Source organism: Astyanax mexicanus, chromosome 1 (genome assembly GCF_023375975.1).
Source record: "Astyanax mexicanus isolate ESR-SI-001 chromosome 1, AstMex3_surface, whole genome shotgun sequence".
Classification (NCBI taxonomy): Eukaryota; Metazoa; Chordata; class Actinopteri; order Characiformes; family Acestrorhamphidae; genus Astyanax; species Astyanax mexicanus.
In genome coordinates, this window is record NC_064408.1 from 126,283,529 (window position 1) to 126,302,034 (window position 18,506).

Below are 18,506 nucleotides of genomic sequence, written 5' to 3' on the forward strand. Positions count from 1 at the left end.
GTGTGTAGTGTGTGTATGTGAGTGTGTAGTGTGTGTAGTGTGTGTATGTGAGTGTGTAGTGTGTGTATGTGAGTGTGTAGTGTGTGTAGTGTGTGTATGTGTAGTGTGTGTAGTGTGTGTATGTGAGTGTGTAGTGTGTTTAGTGTGTGTATGTGAGTGTGTTGTGTGTGTATGTGAGTGTGTAGTGTGTGTATGTGAGTGTGTAGTGTGTGTAGTGTGTGTATGTGAGTGTGTAGTGTGTGTATGTGAGTGTGTAGTGTGTGTAGTGTGTGTAGTGTGTACTGTGTGTAGTGTGTGTATGTGAGTGTGTACTGTGTGTAGTGTGTGTATGTGAGTGTGTAGTGTGTGTATGTGTGGTGTGTAGTGTGTGTATGTGTAGTGTGTACTGTGTGTAGTGTGAGTAGTGTGTATGTGTAGTGTGTGTAGTGTGTGTATGTGAGTGTGTAGTGTGTGTATGTGAGTGTGTAGTGTGTGTATGTGAGTGTGTACTGTGTGTACTGTGTGTAGTGTGTGTAGTGTGTGTATGTGAGTGTGTAGTGTGTGTAGTGTGAGTGTGTAGTGTGTAGTGTGTGTAGTGTGTGTAGTGTGTAGTGTGTGTATGTGAGTGTGTAGTGTGTGTATGTGAGTGTGTAGTGTGTGTACTGTGTGTATGTGAGTGTGTGTATGTGAGTGTGTAGTGTGTGTATGTGAGTGTGTACTGTGTGTATGCAGAGTGTGTAGTGTGTGTATGTGAGTGTGTAGTGTGTGTAGTGTGTGTATGTGAGTGTGTAGTGTGTGTTGTGTGTGTATGTGAGTGTGTAGTGTGTGTTGTGTGTGTATGTGAGTGTGTATGTGAGTGTGTAGTGTGTGTATGTGAGTGTGTAGTGTGTGTAGTGTGTGTATGTGAGTGTGTAGTGTGTGTTGTGTGTGTATGTGAGTGTGTATGTGAGTGTGTAGTGTGTGTATGTGAGTGTGTAGTGTGTGTAGTGTGTGTATGTGAGTGTGTAGTGTGTGTATGTGAGTGTGTAGTGTGTGTAGTGTGTGTAGTGTGAGTGTGTAGTGTGTAGTGTGTGTAGTGTGTGTAGTGTGAGTGTGTAGTGTGTGTAGTGTGTAGTGTGTGTATGTGAGTGTGTATGTGAGTGTGTAGTGTGTGTATGTGAGTGTGTAGTGTGTGTACTGTGTGTATGTGAGTGTGTAGTGTGTGTATGTGAGTGTGTAGTGTGTATGTGAGTGTGTAGTGTGTGTATGTGAGTGTGTAGTGTGTGTTGTGTGTGTATGTGAGTGTGTAGTGTGTGTATGTGAGTGTGTAGTGTGTGTATGTGAGTGTGTAGTGTGTGTAGTGTGTGTATGTGAGTGTGTGTAGTGTGTGTATATGAGTGTGTAGTGTGTGTATGTGAGTGTGTAGTGTGTGTATGTGAGTGTGTAGTGTGTGTATGTGAGTGTGTAGTGTGTGTATGTGAGTGTGTAGTGTGTGTAGTGAGTGTGTACTGTGTGTAGTGTGTGTATGTGAGTGTGTAGTGTGTGTAAGTGAGTGTGTAGTGTGTGTATGTGAGTGTGTAGTGTGTGTAGTGTGTGTATGTGAGTGTGTAGTGTGTGTAGTGTGTAGTGTGTGTATGTGAGTGTGTAGTGTGTATGTGAGTGTGTAGTGTGTGTAGTGTGTGTAGTGTGTGTATGTGAGTGTGTAGTGTATAGTGTGTGTATGTGAGTGTGTAGTGTGTAGTGTGTGTAGTGTGTGTATGTGAGTGTGTAGTGTGTGTATGTGTAGTGTGTACTGTGTGTAGTGTGAGTAGTGTGTATGTGTAGTGTGTGTAGTGTGTGTATGTGAGTGTGTAGTGTGTGTATGTGAGTGTGTAGTGTGTGTAGTGTGAGTGTGTAGTGTGTGTATGTGAGTGTGTAGTGTGTGTAGTGTGTGTATGTGAGTGTGTAGTGTGTGTAGTGTGTGTATGTGAGTGTGTAGTGTGTGTAGTGTGTAGTGTGTGTATGTGAGTGTGTAGTGTGTGTAGTGTGTGTAGTGTGTGTATGTGAGTGTGTACTGTGTGTAGTGTATGTAGTGTGTGTATGTTATTAATAAATATTGTTATTTAATAATAGGTCTTTGCTTCTTCAGTGTTGTAATGTTAATTTACATAATTCTGAACAGATTTCGCTCATTTAAAAAGCCTGAAAAAGTTTTTAAAACGCTCAGTTTTAACTTTTTACTCATGAAGAAATGTGGGGTTTAAATCAGGCTCGGGTTCATAATGACAGTTTATGGGTCGGGCTGGATTCTTTGGGTCTGATCTTAACTCTAGCGTACACTGTGTGATTATTTTAATGGAGAGCGTTGTGGATAACTCACACTGCACGTTTGAATGGTTTGTTGTATTTGAACAGCGACAGATGCAGCTGAAGCTCATTCTCACTCATTCTCTCTCTAATCGTACAGTTTTAGAAATAAAAAATCACATCGAGAAACTGAGTTCAGACAGAGATAAAACTCAGTTCAGTTCAATAAACCTAAGATGAGTTCATCAAATATTGTAGAAGATAAAGAAGAGGATGAGCTTTTGCTGATTCCATCATTTAAAAGTGAAATGTAATGTAATGTACGTATAGTGTGTGTGTGTGTGTGTGTTGTGTGTGTGTGAGTGTAGTGTGTGTGTGTGTAGTGTGTGTGTGAGTGTTGTGTGTGTGTGAGTGTAGTGTGTGTGAGTGTTGTGTGTGTGAGTGTTGTGTGTGTGTGAGAGAAAACTTACATTTCTTTAATCCAGGTTTGATTCTTATTTCGCCTCCATGTTCCATTCTAAACACACACACACACAGACACATACACACACACAGATCAGCAGGGTGTGAGAGTGAGTGAGAGTTTCTCTCGCTGGGTTTATATTAGTGAACATGGTGAAGGAATATGAAGTTCTGGATTTTCCTGATACACAATAATTAACGTTAATCCTTAAGAAGAAACACCCACTCCTTTATAACACCATTAACACAATTAGAGGAAACCAGAGCATCAGATTTAAATTTTAATATCTAATAACAGATTCAATATGCTGTCACACTTTAGCTTCTTCTTTTATTCCCAGCCTCTAGGGGGCGTGAGGGAGAATTATAGGGTCTCTGTTTAGAACAGGTGAAGAAGTAAAGACTGAACCATAAAGATCCAGCTACAAAGGAAACATGGAGTCTTCAACTTTTAACCAACAAACATGTGGACTTCACTTTACTCTAAACTCTGATGAGCTCAATCCATTTTATTAACACCTGAAACACTGTGATTTATGAATAACGTACATTGAGGGTTCATCACGCTACGAACTCTGTAGTCCAGAACTTTAATCTTTATGTTCTGTCTATGGACAAACCCTGATCCTGATTATTATTCCTAGTGATGATCTGAAGCTGGATAATATGAGTTGCTTTCATCTTATAATATAATTTTAGTTTATAATACAAAATTCACAACAAAAGGCTGAATACACCACATCTGTATATGCACTGTGCACTTTATTATTAAAATATATTAATTTAACTGAGAAAATGTAGCTCATTCTAACACAGGGTAACACTGGACTCTCTTTTTTTATCTCTAACTGACCCTCATCACTCTATCTAACATCTGCAGCACACCTGAATCTTCCCCCTGAGTACTTCTTCAAACCTGAGTGTCTCCAGTGAGTAGTGTGGATCCTCCAGTCTGGCAGAAAGCAGCTTCTCTCCTGACTCTCCTGGGTGGTTGTAGGTCAGATCCAGCTCTTTCAGGTGGGAGGGGTTTGAATTAAGAGCTGAAGCCAGAGAAGAACAGCCTTTTTCTGTGATCATACACCCAGATAATCTAAAGAGAGAGAAAATTAGAGTAAGTTATTAACAGAGAGAGAAAGAGTGACAGAGGCAGACTGAGAGAGAGATTATACAATTCTGTATTAAACAGAAAACACAACAAACTACTCTAGTCTCTAGGAACACTGGAAAATGAGTCATGAATCCTCTTAAACTTTGTAAATATTGTAATTAGTAATATAATACAGGAAATTGTCAAATCCTGCACCTAACAGCTGGGGTTATGCATAGGGCTCAGCCAGGATCTACTACTCACTCAACTAACAACAATAGCCAAAACCACCACAATCTGATACTGGCTCGACAAGGATCCAGAAGCACAGCCTAACACTATGTTCATGGTCCATCGCCTCAACTGCCAAGTAACAGACCTACCGAAAAATAACCAATGAACAAACAGAATCCCTCCTTAATCTAAGCTCACTTCCTTAATCTATGGCAACAACACACTAACCACAGCACCCTACCTAAGCACAATCACACACAATAAATGACATTATAAGTTGCGTGAGCAGAACACAGCAACCACTACCATCTGATACTGGCTCGACAAGAATCCAGAAGCATAGCGAGCTATGTTCATGGTCCGTGCCTCAACTGCCAAGTACTCAGACGTCTGCAAAAACTCATGAGACAAATTACTACAAGAACAGCAAGACCACACCAATCCCCTTCATCCAAACTCTAACACAAACTTCAGTGCAAGCTCTTCTCAGGGGTCTTCAGGTAGGCACCTTCCTTCGTCAGTGTTTCGCTGAATTAGGCCCACGACACCTGCAGAAGGCTCAACAGTGAAGTCTGGCGTCCCAGACCCACCACCCTCCAAGCACAAACTCATTCCCTTCCCCACGTAGCCTCAGCCCTTCTGAACCACAACCACTGACTAGATCTTTCAGCTACATCTGACAACTCCTTCACTACTGTCCTCAGCACACGACCTCCAATTCCGAATTCAGACAGCAGTCTTGTGGCAGACTTCGCAACAAAGCCTCTAGTACCTACCTCCACCGGTCTAATATACGCTTGCTAGGGTTGTCACGATACCAAAATTTTGACTTTGATACCGATACCAACTGTAGTATCACGATTCTCGATACCAAAACGATACTTGGAAGAAAAAAAAAACTATAAAAATATCTGAACATAAAATGTTTATTTTTGACTGAACTGGATTGAACACTGAACAATCGGTGCAAACGTTTTTATTCTAAAATGAAACATTTGAACAAAAAACAAGTTTCGTTATTATAACCTTAACTATAACATAATTATCTAAACACTTCCTAAAAACTAAAACCAGAGGTAATGGTAGCCTGACTATGTGAACCTGACGGGCGGGCAGAAGTTAAGTTCTGAATAAGGAAAATAAAGAGACAGAAGAACATTACAATGTTATGTTCATTTTAACACTCACTGCTCCGTTTTATTAATCAACCGTTTACCGTTTTTAATAAGCCCATGTTCAGTGTAACGATCAAGCAGGCTACGTGCCTGACCACAGATTTGCGATGGAAACGCGAAAACGTGAACATCTTGTTTTCATGTTTCACAGCCAATGGGATAATGGAGAAATAGAGAAAACCACGGGTCCAAAACAAAACTCCTGCACACTCCTCTCCGTGTTAACGTGATTTACTAGCAGTCGCTAGTAAATCTTAGTAAAGCTACAGACAGAGTGTATCTTGACTAACTCCACTAACCTGTCGACTTCTCAGCTCTTTGTAGAGATCAGGGTGCTTGTCTGCTAAATGAATGAGCGAAATATGATCAGAATTATGTTAAATAACACTGTAACACAGAAGCATAGAACTATTATTTAATTAAAATGATTTTTAAGAACAGCTAAACACAGTGCTGCAGGTCAAATGCGGAGGCGTTCACGTGCGAGAGAGAGAGACACAGAGAAAGAGACACAGCGAGAGTGAGAGAGAGAGACACAGAGAGAGACACAGAGAAAGAGACACAGAGAAAGAGACACAGCGAGAGAGAGAGAGAGATTTGCGTGTTCTGGTGTGAGCTACTCATAGGTAAAGGTTCTCTTTTATCTTCTCGTGCTCATATTCTAGTCCCACACATAATCCTGCAGCTCCCTCAGTGTTTTCTGTCGTATTTTGCGGCTAGCGCGAGCGCTTACAACTAACACCGCGGACCGCGAGGCGCCGCCGCGCTTGTGCCGAATCCGCTACTGAATCCGACTCCCGCTTCGCGGACAGAATCAGCACAACACCCCCCGCTGTACAACTGCGGGAGTGAAAACAGCGCTTATAAATAAAGTAGTTTAGTTTCACTTTTCGTTATTTTCCTTATTTTATTTAAAAATAAAAATATAAATAAAAAACAGACGCCTACATCTCAGACTATTTTCCCACACTTCACTCCTCGTGCCCGTTTTGTCCACAAGTCGCGGACGAGAGACATCTGTTATTTTAGCCGTCGCCATTCTACACTCGCTGCTGCTCTGCTGGCTTGCGCATGAATCGATTCATTTGTTCAGAACACTAAGTTTATCTGAATCCTGCCACACCGACTGCTGCAGTGTGAATCAGTTTTCTTATGAACTGAATCAAATCGCGCCTACTAATTTGACTCATTTGAAGCTAGTGACTGGGCTATATACAGTATCGAAAGCATCGAACGCTAAAGAACCGAATCGTTTTTGATGACGTAGTATCGAAAAAGAATCGAACCTTCGGTACCGTGCAACTCTAACGCTTGCCACCCATGCTCTCTTACCTCAGCCACCAAGTCTGTATACTTCAGCCTTTTCCTTTCATAAGCTCCATCTACCTCGTCTTCAAACGGAACAGTCAGCTCTATAAAATACACTATCCGCTTACTTTCAGAGTACAGCAGTGTTATTGATGTGGAAAACAGAATCTTTAAAGTAATTTAGTTTATGTTCATCTCACCCCTTTTTCTTAAATTGTTTTGCTTTTTGCGTGAAATTTCAGTACATTTAAAGCTAATTTTTTCTGAGGACAGACCTTAAAAATCAACGGCACTGGTCAGTTTAAAGAGTGAAAAGCCCTTATTTTACTTTATAAATTAAGCTGCTAGCAATTAACTGGTGACTAGTCAAGACAAGTTCATTTGTATTGTATCTTTCATACATGCCATCAGTTCTATGTTTTACAGAAACATTTCACACACAATGCAGAACAATTATAAAAAAAAGTTTCTTAGAATTTATAAGAAAACTGAGAACAAAAACTAATAAAATAATTAATAAGGAATTTGAATAAAAAAATAAATAAAACAAAAGGACATTTGTGCTGGTTTGAATCCTAGTGTTGGGGGCATTACTAGTGTGGATGGGGTATCTGGTCTCCCAAACTGGGGAGGACATAGGAGAAAAAAAAAGAACAATCATGTACTAAGAGTTTACCAGAATGCACAAAGATAAAACGTTTGGGCGCAGGTAAATAGATACGTTTTCAGTTTTTTTAGAGGTTATAGTCTACGCAGAACATCTCACAGCTTCTGGGAGTTTATTCCAACTGCAGCATAATGTCTCGTCATTGGTTCTAATTCTAGGTAGTGTTAACAGTTCTGCCTCTACTGATCTGAGGAGTCTAACAGGGCAGTATTTCTCCAGCATATCAGAGATTTACGTTGGTAAAAACCTTTTTAGTGCTTCATAGAAAAGGAGCAGTATTTTAAACTTTATTCTCCAGCTGATTGTATGATATGAGCACTGGAGTTACACGTCCCTGCCTCTTTGTCCTGGTTAGTATTCTGGCAGCAGCGTACTGAATAAGCTGCAGTTGTCTGACAGATGTTTGGGGAGGCCAGTGAGGAAGCTGTTACAGTAATCTTATCTACTAGAAATAAAGGCGTGAATGAGTTTTTCTAGATTTGCCTTCATAAAGTATTTAAATCTTACTGTTTTTCAGGAAGTATAAAGCTGAATTGATAATTGATTTGATATGGCTGTTAAAACTGAGCTCTGAGTCAATTTCGATTAGGGATAGGTGTTAAAATTCAATACTGAAAAAGCACTGACTGAAATGTCTCAGTACTACAGAGTACAGAAAAGTCAAAGGAAATTTGGTGCCTGTTTTGTATTTGAGTCTTACTGATTGTGTGGGGTGGACAGGTGTCTTTATGCAGCTAACGACCTCAAACAGGTGCTTTTAATTTGTGGAGGCGGACTAACAGGTCTTTGAGGCCCAGAATTTTTGGTGATTGACAGATGTTAATTAAAAAATTATACTTTTTTTTTTTAGATTATATCTCTCATAGTGGACGTGCACCTAAGATAAAAGTTTCAGACCCCTCCATGATTTCTAATTTGAAGAAGTCGCATTCAATTACTTATTTTACCTTTTTTATATGTAAAAAAGCATGTATAACCCTGTGTGAAAAAGTGTTTGCTGCTCTAAATCTAATACCTTAGTGGATGCCCTTGGCGGCAACAAATAAAGTCAAGGAGGGTTTTTGAGCATAAATGTCCTGTTTAATATCAGCTTAGCCACTTAGCCACTCCAAAACCTCCAAAGCCATGTCCTGCTGTCGAACCTGAAAACATCTGAGCTTGAGGTCACGAACAGATGGCCAGATATTCTTTCAGGATTGTCTCTTACAGCAAGTTGGGCAGGTCCTAAAGCAGCAACGCAGACTCTGACCATCATACTACCACCACCATGTTTTACGTTCAGTATGATGTTCTTTATCTGAAATTATGTGCTGGTTTTACACCAGAAGTTACGGGACTTTCCAAAAAAAAAACACTTTTGTCTCTTCAGTCAAAAAAATATTTACCCAAAGTCCTGGAGATCATTAAGATGTTTGTTGGTAAATGTGAGACGGGTCGTTGTGTTATTTTTGGTCAGCAGTGTTTTTTATCTTGGAACTCTCCCATTGTGACCATTTTCACCCAGTCTTTTTCTTATTATTGAATCATTAACACTGATCTTAACTGAGGCGAGTGAGACCTGCAGTTCTTTAAATGTTGTTCTAGGTTTTTTGGGACCTCCTTTTTCAGAGTAATGACTTTGTTTTCTTATCTGTTTTTGAATTTCTTCAGATCAGGGCAAGATGTGCTGCTTTTTGAGATCTTTTATCTGCTTCATGTTGTTAGACAGTTCTATTTAAGGGATTTCTGAATTTATTGTACAATAATCCAGCCTGGTTGTGGTTAGGTAAATGTAACTCAGCTTTCCAAAAATGTGATTAGTCACAATTAATTTGTGTGTGGGGGGGGGGGGGGATACTTTTTTTTTTTTACAAAGGGCTAGATTGGTTTGGAGTTTTTCCCCTTAAATAATGAAATTATCATTCAAAACGTGCTTGTTCATATTTATAGGTTATATTTGTTTGATATTAAAGTTTATTTGATCATGAAAGGTTTTATTTGATCTGAAAAATGTTAGTATGACAAAAAGAAATGTGTATATATCTATATATGTATATGTATATGTATATGTATATATATATGTACATAAAACATGTAAATACACTTTTGGTTTTTAGCTCAGTGTCAGTAGGCTGGATTAAGAACTGAATATAAGGTTGAAAACTAGCTAACTGTGGTTTTATTAGGACTTAAAAAGTGAAGCTTTCCAAGAGACAGAACAATAATTATTGCAAGGAAGTAGGTGGACTCGTCCTGTTTTCCTGATTGTACTGGATTGTGTAGTTATAGAGATGTGGATGAAGGGTAAAGAAACAAGATAAAACACAATAGTAACAGAATATAAATTAACTATTAAACAGAAAGCTCCAGTTCCACAGCTGATCAATTTTACTGTCACCTACATCTATATGCAGCTCATGCTCTTACGGGCTACAGATTATATTCTTCAACGGGGTTAAACTTTTTTTTTGGAAGCTAGAGTGATTAATCCTGCATATCACTGTAGAGGACATGTTCAGCAAAGCTATTTAAGAGCATCTGCAAGTAAATTTATGATTTTCTTCAAAACATTTGTGATTAGTGTGTGCCTACTTAAAAAATATATTAGTATGGACATCCTAAAGATGACTGCAAACAGAGTTCACATTTGATTGACTGGTGTACTCTGGCCTTGAGTAGAAGCTTCCTATTGTGTGATTTGATATATAAGTATCTCGTTAAAGCTTTAAATAACATATTTTAACACTTATAATTTCAAACTGAACCAACTCACCTGAGAATCTGCAGTTTACAGTCTAAACTCTCCAGTCCAGCAGAGAGCAGCTCCACTCCTGAATCCTGCAGATCATTGTTACTGAGATCCAGCTCTTTCAGGGAGGAGTTTTCCAACTTTAAAACTGATGCCAAAGTTTCACACATCTTCAATTGAAGATTACACAAAGCTAATCTGAAAAATGTGATATAAACACAAAAGATTTTACAATAAACACAAAGTTTAAATAACACATTTTGGTGATTTTCTTAACATATCATATTTCTTAACAATATCAGATTGTGGTGGTTTTGGCTATTGTTGTTAGTTGAGTGAGTAGTAGATCCTGGCTGAGCTCTATGTATAACCCCAGTTGTTAGGTGCAGGATTTGTCCTGTATTATACTACTATGTCATTATTTCTGCTCATACTGCAGAGGGAAAGTGGCCTAAATCCATATTTTAGTGTTTAGTGTGATTTTTTTAATATTCACACTGCCTCACAAATGACACCTATATTAAAACAAGATTTGGGACACATTTATCTGCAGTTTAGACAAAGCCAGAGTTACTTGAGGTTTTGTTAAGATCAGATAGAAATGTGGATAAAACAACTTAAGCAGGAATAAAGAAGACAGGAAGCGTGGACACAACTGTTAAATCACAGTAAAATCTATGCAAAAATATTGACATTAATCCCTAAATACAGAGATATAACCTCATCAATCCAGCACCCACTCTATGCATTACTTTCAGTTAAGACGTGACTCCTATTTCCCTTTAGTCTGTTTAAAATAAAGCGACAGAAACACTGACCTGAGAGTCTGCAGTTTACAGTGTGAACTCTTCAGTCCAGCAGAGAGCAGCTCCACTCCTGAATCCTGCAGGTTGTTGTTACTGAGATCCAGTTCTATCAGTGAGGAGTTTTCCAGCTTTAAAACTGATTCCAGACTTTCACACGTCTTTACTCCAAGATTACATGAAGCTAGTCTATAATATAAGAATAAACAGATTTTACTTAAAAATACACTTAAATGAAAATGGAAAATAACAGCGTTATTCATACAAGTCAAGTCAAGTCAAGTCAGCTTTATTTATAAAGCACATTTAAAAGACACAAAGTGCCGACCAAAGTGCTGTACAATAAGATCAAATAACACAACCTAATTTAAAAACCAAGATAGACCAAGACAGAACAACAACTAACATCATCAAACTCCGCTCAGGATCCAAATGCCTGAGAGAACAAATAGGTTTTCAAATTAGACTTAAAAATATCCACTGTGGCCGATTCTTTTATAAAAAGTGGAAGATTATTCCAAAGTCTTGGAGCGGCTATAGAAAACGCCCGGTCACCTTTGAATTTCAGCCGAGACCGAGGAACATCTAGACACAACTGGTTGGAGGAGCGTAAAACACGAGGGGTCGAGCGACGGAAAAGGAGATCAGAAATGTAAATCGGAGCCAAACCATGAAGAGCTTTAAAAACAAACAATAAAACTTTGAAATCCACCCGGTATTTTACTGGAAGCCAGTGCAATGAAGCCAGTACAGGGGTGATGCTCTCCCTTTTCTTGGTACCAGTCAGGAGCCGTGCAGCTGCATTTTGGACCAACTGCAGACGTGACAGGCTCGACTGACAGATACCCAGGTACAGTGAGTTACAATAGTCGACACGAGAGGAGATAAAAGCATGTATAATTGTTTCCAAGTCCCTAAAAGACAGAATGCTTTTGAGCTTAGCTATGTTTCTAAGGTGATAAAAACTACCTCGAACAACTGTGCTAATTTGTTTGTCGAAATTTAGGTTGGTATCAAAATCGAAACCAAGGTTTCTTACATGGTCATGTACATTGGTACTCAAAGGCCCCAGATCATTAGCTATAACACTAGCCGCGTCAGGATTTCCAAAGATAATAATGTCAGTTTTGTCTTGGTTTAGCTTGAGGAAATTTTTTGACATCCAGCATTCAACATCCCTCAAACAATCAAATATGAGACGCAAAGAACAGTTTTTTCTTGGATTAAGTGGAAGATAAATTTGTGTATCATCTGCATAGCAATGGTATGAGATGTTGTACTTCTGGAAAATAGATCCCAGAGGAAGCATATACAGGGAAAAAAGGATAGGTCCCAGAATGGATCCCTGGGGAACACCACAGGTGATAGGTGCAGAAAAGGAAGAGAACGATTGACCCAACTTAACAGAGAAAGTGCGATTTTCTAAATATGAGGCGAACCACTTTAATGCTACACCCTGAAGGCCGACACCAAACTTCAGACGATCTAGCAGGATGGTATGGTCGATAGTGTCAAAGGCTGCGCTTAGATCTAAAAGAATAAGAACAGCACAATTCCCAGAATCCACAGCTAAAAGAAGGTCATTTAAAACCTTAAGAAGAGCAGACTCTGTACTATGCTGAGCTCTAAAACCTGACTGAAATTTGTCCTGGATGTTAAATTGGCTAAGATAAGAGCACAGTTGATGAAAGACAACTTTCTCTAAAACTTTTGCCAAGAAAGGAAGCTTAGAAATTGGTCTAAAATTCCCCAAAATTGTTAGATCTAGGCCAGGTTTTTTTAAAAGAGGGTGAACAACTGCATGTTTAAAGGAGGAAGGGACGACACCACTGGTAAGACTGCTATTTATTACGGACTGAATGCTGGGGCCGAGAGATGACAAAACATCGTTAAGAAACGGCGTGGGGAATGCATCCAGGCAGCACGTGGTTGGCTTCATGTGCAAGATAAACTGAGTCAGGTCTAATACTGACACAGGCTCGAACTGGCTAAAATAAGCAGGAGGTGTAAGTGAAACAGAGGGATCAGGGACTGCAGAAACTGTTTGAGACCGCAGACCGTCAATTTTGGAAATAAAAAACCTCATAAAACTATCACAAATTTCAGTAGTAGCTCCAGTGATCGGCGAAATAGTGGGGTGCAGCACTGTATTAATTGTATTGAAAAGAACTTTAGGACTGTGGGAATGCCTAGCAATGATGTCAGAAAAATAATGTGCTCTGGCTACTTTGACGCCATGTTGATAGTTCTTTAGACATTCTTTAAGAATCTGATAAGAAATTTGAAGGCGGTCTCTCTTCCATTTCCGTTCTGCCTTCCTACACTGCTGTCTGAGTGCCCGAGTATCATTATTTAGCCATTTCTGTGACTTTAGTTTAACACGTCTGGTTTTTAATGGAGCAATTTGATTGATGATGGCAGTACACGCAGAATTAAAGAGATCAGTTAGCTCATCTGTACTTGTACCCAAAGGCGGGTTCTCGATCGCAGGAACCACGGGAGAGGTAATATAGGCAGCCGAAAACTGACTGGCTGTAGAGGGTGTAATAGAGCGTGTGCAGAAGACAGGCTGACTGCTCTTAAGAGGAGAGCATGGAATAGAAAGGTCAAACAGAATGGGTTTATGATCAGACAAACAAACATCCGGATCTATTTCTATGTTCAAGACTGAAAAACCAAACGACAACACCAGATACCATAGCATTTATCAAAATAAAGGTGTAATTATACAAACACACTCTATTCTTCATGGTGTCCTGATCTAAAAGAATATTTTAACTGACATACAAATAGAACACAAAATGAAACTGTGAAATACAGTATCTGTGAGATGGACTGGTGTTTCTTTATACAGAGATAGTAATCATGCAGAAAGCTAGAGTTACCCATTAGAAAACAGTTTACAGTGAGGGCAGCTCAAGTTCTGGGACAGATTATGAGTTAAAAGAGACGAAGAGTGAAGTTTATTGGGTGCTTTTTTAACCTGCCACCATTTACTTTCTCCCTCCATTTATTTATTGGTTATTAAATTCAGATCTGTGTTTTATACAAAAAAATCAGAAATTCCAGCAAACCAGGCTTAATCTAGATGAGTCAACCCCAAAGCCTCATATACATCCAAACTTTAGTCTCTGTATCTGATTAGTGCAAGACCTCCCAGTGACCTCCTTTATAGATTATCTGATATTATTCATTAGATAACAATAAGGTTTTTTTTTTATATTTATACTATCAGATATTAAAAGAGGGAATACTGTAACAAAATATTATATTTTTATTTGACACATACATACACAGAGTAACAGATTATAACCTGGCCTGTAAGTACTTTAAAATGCTTTAAAATTAATTAATTTTCCATTAAAGACAGTAACTGGTTATTGGGTGAGCTACTTCTCTGTAATCCCTTTAAGTTTTGGGGTTTTCTAGAAAGCATGAATGTTTGTTTCTTTCAGCTGATTGAAAAGGTTAATTATGTATCAGCAGTTTTATCAGCACTCATTTTACTCAAATCAACAGCTAACTTTAGTAGCTTACTCATTGACAGACTGAAATTACTGTAACGCTATCTTGCTAACCATCGGAAGATGCTTGATTAAACTGTAACTGTGGAATGCAGAGTACTTGCCCTTAGCATGCTGGCTTTGTTCAATTTCCAAGTAAAGTGTAGCATTTTAGCATTTCCACAGTAAAATATCTCCAAACTAACAACTTTATAATCAAATCAGCAGCCAGACATTTAGTCACTGAGGATAAAACTGCTGTGTGTTCATTGTAAACTGTCGAAGTGGAATTTGGATTGGTGCTGTGTCTCATGTTGGTGTTACGTTGGGATTATGGTGTTTGCCTGATATCTAAAACAATAATTTAATAAATATCTACTGTATCTACTAATATAAAACATTGTGATTAATACATATTCACCAGTGATTTAATGAAAACTGTGAATGCCTGAATAAAAATACTCACAAAGCTCTTTTGGATATTTTAACTACTGGCAGCAGCCTCAGAAAACACTTCTCTGATGGATCATATTTACTGAGGTTAAACTCCTCAAGCTCTTCTTCTGAATTCACCAACACAAACACCAGAGCTGACCACTGAGCAGGAGAGAGGCTGGCCTGATGAAGACGACGGTCACCTCCACTCAGGTATTTCTGCACTTCCTGCACTAGAGAATGATCATCCAGTTCATTCAGACAGTGGAACAGATTGATGGATTTCTCTGGAGATGAGTTCTCCTCAATCTTCTTCTTGATGTATTTGACTGTTTCCTCATTGCTGTGAGAGCTCTTCTCTTTCTGTGTCAGTATGAATCGTAACAGAGTCTGATTAGACTCCAGTGAGAGACCCAGAAGGAAGCGAAGGAACAGGTCCAGATGTCCACTCTCACTCTGTAAGGCTTTATCCACAGCACTGCTGAGGAAGTCATTCATCGATTTCCTGCTGAAAAGCTCAGATAGTCCAGTGGTTTGCTGTTCTGTGGTTTGCATATTCCGATCCTTAGTGTTGAAATAGAGAAATGCATATAAAGCAGCGAGGAACTCCTGAATACTCAGATGTACAAAGCTGAAGACCTTCCCCAGGTCCAGCAGTTCATGTTCCTGTCTGAAGATCTGGGTACACACTCCTGAGTACACTGATACTTCTCTAATATCGATGCCACTCTCTCTTAGATCTTCCTCATAGAAAATCAGGTTTCCTTTCTCCAGCTGCTGGAACGCAAGTTTCCCCAGAGCCAGGATACTTTCTCTAGTCTGCTGAGGATCAGTTTCACTTTTCCCACTGTACTTCTGGCTCTTGTGTTTGATCTGAAAGATCAGGAAGCGTGTGAACATCTGTGTCAGGGTTTTGGGGGTTTCTCCACCCTCAGCTTCACTCAGCATTCTCTCTAGAACAGTGGCTGTAATCCAGCAGAAGACCGGTATGTGGCACATGATGTAGAGGCTTCTTGAAGACCTGATGTGTGAGAAGACTTTGTTGGCCAGGTCCTCATCCCTGATCCTCTTCTTGAAGTACTCCTCTTTCTGAGGGTCACTGAAACCCCGCACTTCTGTTACCTGGTGAACACACTCAGGAGGGATCTGACTGACCGCTGCTGGTCGAGAGGTGATCCAGAGGAGAGCAGAGGGAAGCAGATTCCCCTTGATGAGGTTCGTCAGCAGAACATCCACTGAGGTTTGCTCTTCTATTTCCACCAAGTTCTCATTGTTCTGGAAATCCAGAGGAAGTCGACACTCATCCAGACCATCAAAGATGAACATGATCTTATAGCTCTTATAATGTCTTGGTTTTAAATCTTGTGTTTCTGGGAAGAAGCGCTGAAGAAGATTCACCAGACTGAGCTTCGTCTCCTTCATCAGATTCAGTTCTCTAAAAGGAAGTGGAAATATGAAGAGAACATCCTGATTTACTTCTCCTACAGTCCAGTCCAGAATGAACTTCTGCACTGAGACTGTTTTTCCAATTCCAGCAACTCCTTTAGTCAGTACAGTTTTGATGGGCTGGTTCTGTTCTGGTAAGGGTTTAAAAATGTCGTTACATTTGATTGGTCTTTCCTCTGTTGGCCTTTTCCTGGATGCAGCTTCAATCTGCTTTACCTCATGTTCCTGATTGATGTCTCCACCTCCTCCCTCTGTGATGAAGAGCTCTGTGTAGATCTCATTCAGAAGTGCTGACTTTACCTGAGCTGAGATTCCTTCATTAATTCTCTGATATTTTTCCCTCAGTTTGGATTTGAGCTTTTGTTGACATGCTGGGGCCAATTCTGATTATAGGGAAAGACAATAAGGAAAATGTAATCAGCTGTAATCAAGCATTAAAGACACTGTAGAACAACTCTGTGATACAGTAAATAAATAATTTCATAATAAAGATTGCAGTATGTTGTCTTTTATACTGCAATACATTTTTTATTCTCTTTGAAAATCAGCTCTAAAGAAATAAATTAGCACCAGGTTAATACCAATAGTAACTCTTACGGCTCTCTAGTGTGTTGGCGAGGTCTGTCTGCTTCATGTTCCTCAGGATATGCAGTGTGATCTTCAGCACCCCCTCCCTTTGATCATCCTCCACCTCTCCCTCAGAGCATGCTGGGTAATCTGAACTCAGGAGTCTCTTGAATGTGTTCAGCTCGTTTTTCACTAGAGAGATAAACTTCTGCTGCAGCTTCTGATAAAGAACAAACATCACAGAATCACTAAAGCTGTTACAGTGCTGAGACAGATGATCTGAACAATCTGAACATCAGAAAGAGATCAATCTGAGGAGGGGAGGAGTTATAGATGCTCTGGTCTTAATATTAACAATATTACAGTTATGATAGACCAATTACAAATGTTCACCTTAAATTGAAAATAAACTGAAAAATAAAAGAAATCAGGGAGATCCCAGTTGTATATACGGTTTAGGACTAACCTCGAATATTTGTTCCAGTTTTTCCCTGTTTATTATTTTCTTCTTCTTTCTGTGGACAAATAGAAAATCCACACTGTGATCTACAGGAATAAATAAGCTGATATAGCAGCTCACATCTACACATACAACTGATATTTATTATAACAAAAACTACAATAATAACAAAAGCATGAATTATCATTTTGTTCCTGGATGCATCTTAGAAACAACACAAGAGAAATCAAATAAAGAATACCAGACAGTAACTGATCAAATATATGAAGTTCATTTCCTAAAGGAAATGCAGAATGATGGCACAGAATACATGGTTTCATCTGATTTATAGGGTGTTGCTATAATATAGTTGTTGGTTGTAGGGCTGAACAATTTTGGAAAATAATCTAATTGCAATTTTTTATCTATAAATTGCGATTGCGATTTAAAATGCGATTTTTTAATGTCTTCTCAAGTATTTTTCAACAAACAGAAGCAATAAATCAATTTGTTTAATAATAAACAATGTCAGATTTATTTAAAGCACAGATAGCAATAAAGCAAACAAATCTATGCTTTTCCTTTTCACCATTTGTTTTTTTTTAAATAGAAAAATAAATATATAAATAGCTTTTCCTTTTCACCATTTTTTTATAGAAAAAATAGATATAAAAAATTAAGAAGATTAAGAGAAGATTTTGTGTTTCTTCGTGCAGCGCAGATTTATACATAATAAACAGAATCACGCGGCTGTGAGCGGTGAATACAGCGCAGACGGCGCGAGCATGGAGACAGTGTTTGTTCACAGCTGTGGTAATTAACGTTATCCACCTCCTCTAGCTGGTCTCGGTTCGGTTCTTTTGATCCGCACCCGAGTGCGATTACTGTTTTCACACCTGCTCAATCGAACCACACTAAAGTTACAAACGGACCAGAGTTCGATTTAACCAGACCAAACAGTGCTGGTGTGAAAGTGCGCTGTGTTGACTTCACTTCTCCACCTCCCTGCCTCCTGCTCGGGTTTGCTCCGCTCGTCCTCGGCTCGGCTCGCTCCCAAGTCACGTGACCAGTCAAATCGCAGCCTGTGCGGTTAGAGAATCTCATTTTAAAATATCGCGAGATAATCGCAAATGCAATTAATCGTTCAGCCCTAGTTGGTTGCTAAGGTGTTGCTATACTGCAGATGATGGTTAAGCTGTTCCTAGAATGCTGATAGGCTGTTCCTAGATGTTGCTATGTTATAGTTGTTTGTTGATGAGGCGTTGCTGTGAGCTCCAAGTGTTTACTGGATTTTGTAAAAGATGAATGTTGTAAAGAATGAATGAGTGAATGGGTTAAGGAAGACAGCCTACAGAAAAAAAATGTGATCATATGAGGACCCAGCTGGCACATAATCGACTTCAATGTT

The 18,506-nt window shown here is 39.2% G+C and overlaps 1 protein-coding gene and 1 long non-coding RNA gene across 3 annotated transcripts in view; one reads left to right on the forward strand and one right to left on the reverse strand.

The window, feature by feature from the left end:
- LOC125784819 (uncharacterized) overlaps positions 1 to 15,778 on the forward strand; it is a 152,483-nt gene extending 136,705 nt beyond the window's left edge. Inside the window, exon 3 of the long non-coding RNA XR_007427417.1 lies at positions 15,697 to 15,778. This is a non-coding gene — a long non-coding RNA (uncharacterized LOC125784819). The remainder of the gene's footprint in view (positions 1 to 15,696) is intronic.
- Positions 1 to 18,506, reverse strand: part of LOC125784808 (NLR family CARD domain-containing protein 3-like) — a 163,691-nt gene that overhangs the window by 139,886 nt on the left and 5,299 nt on the right. The gene's annotated exons all lie outside the window — the stretch shown is intronic.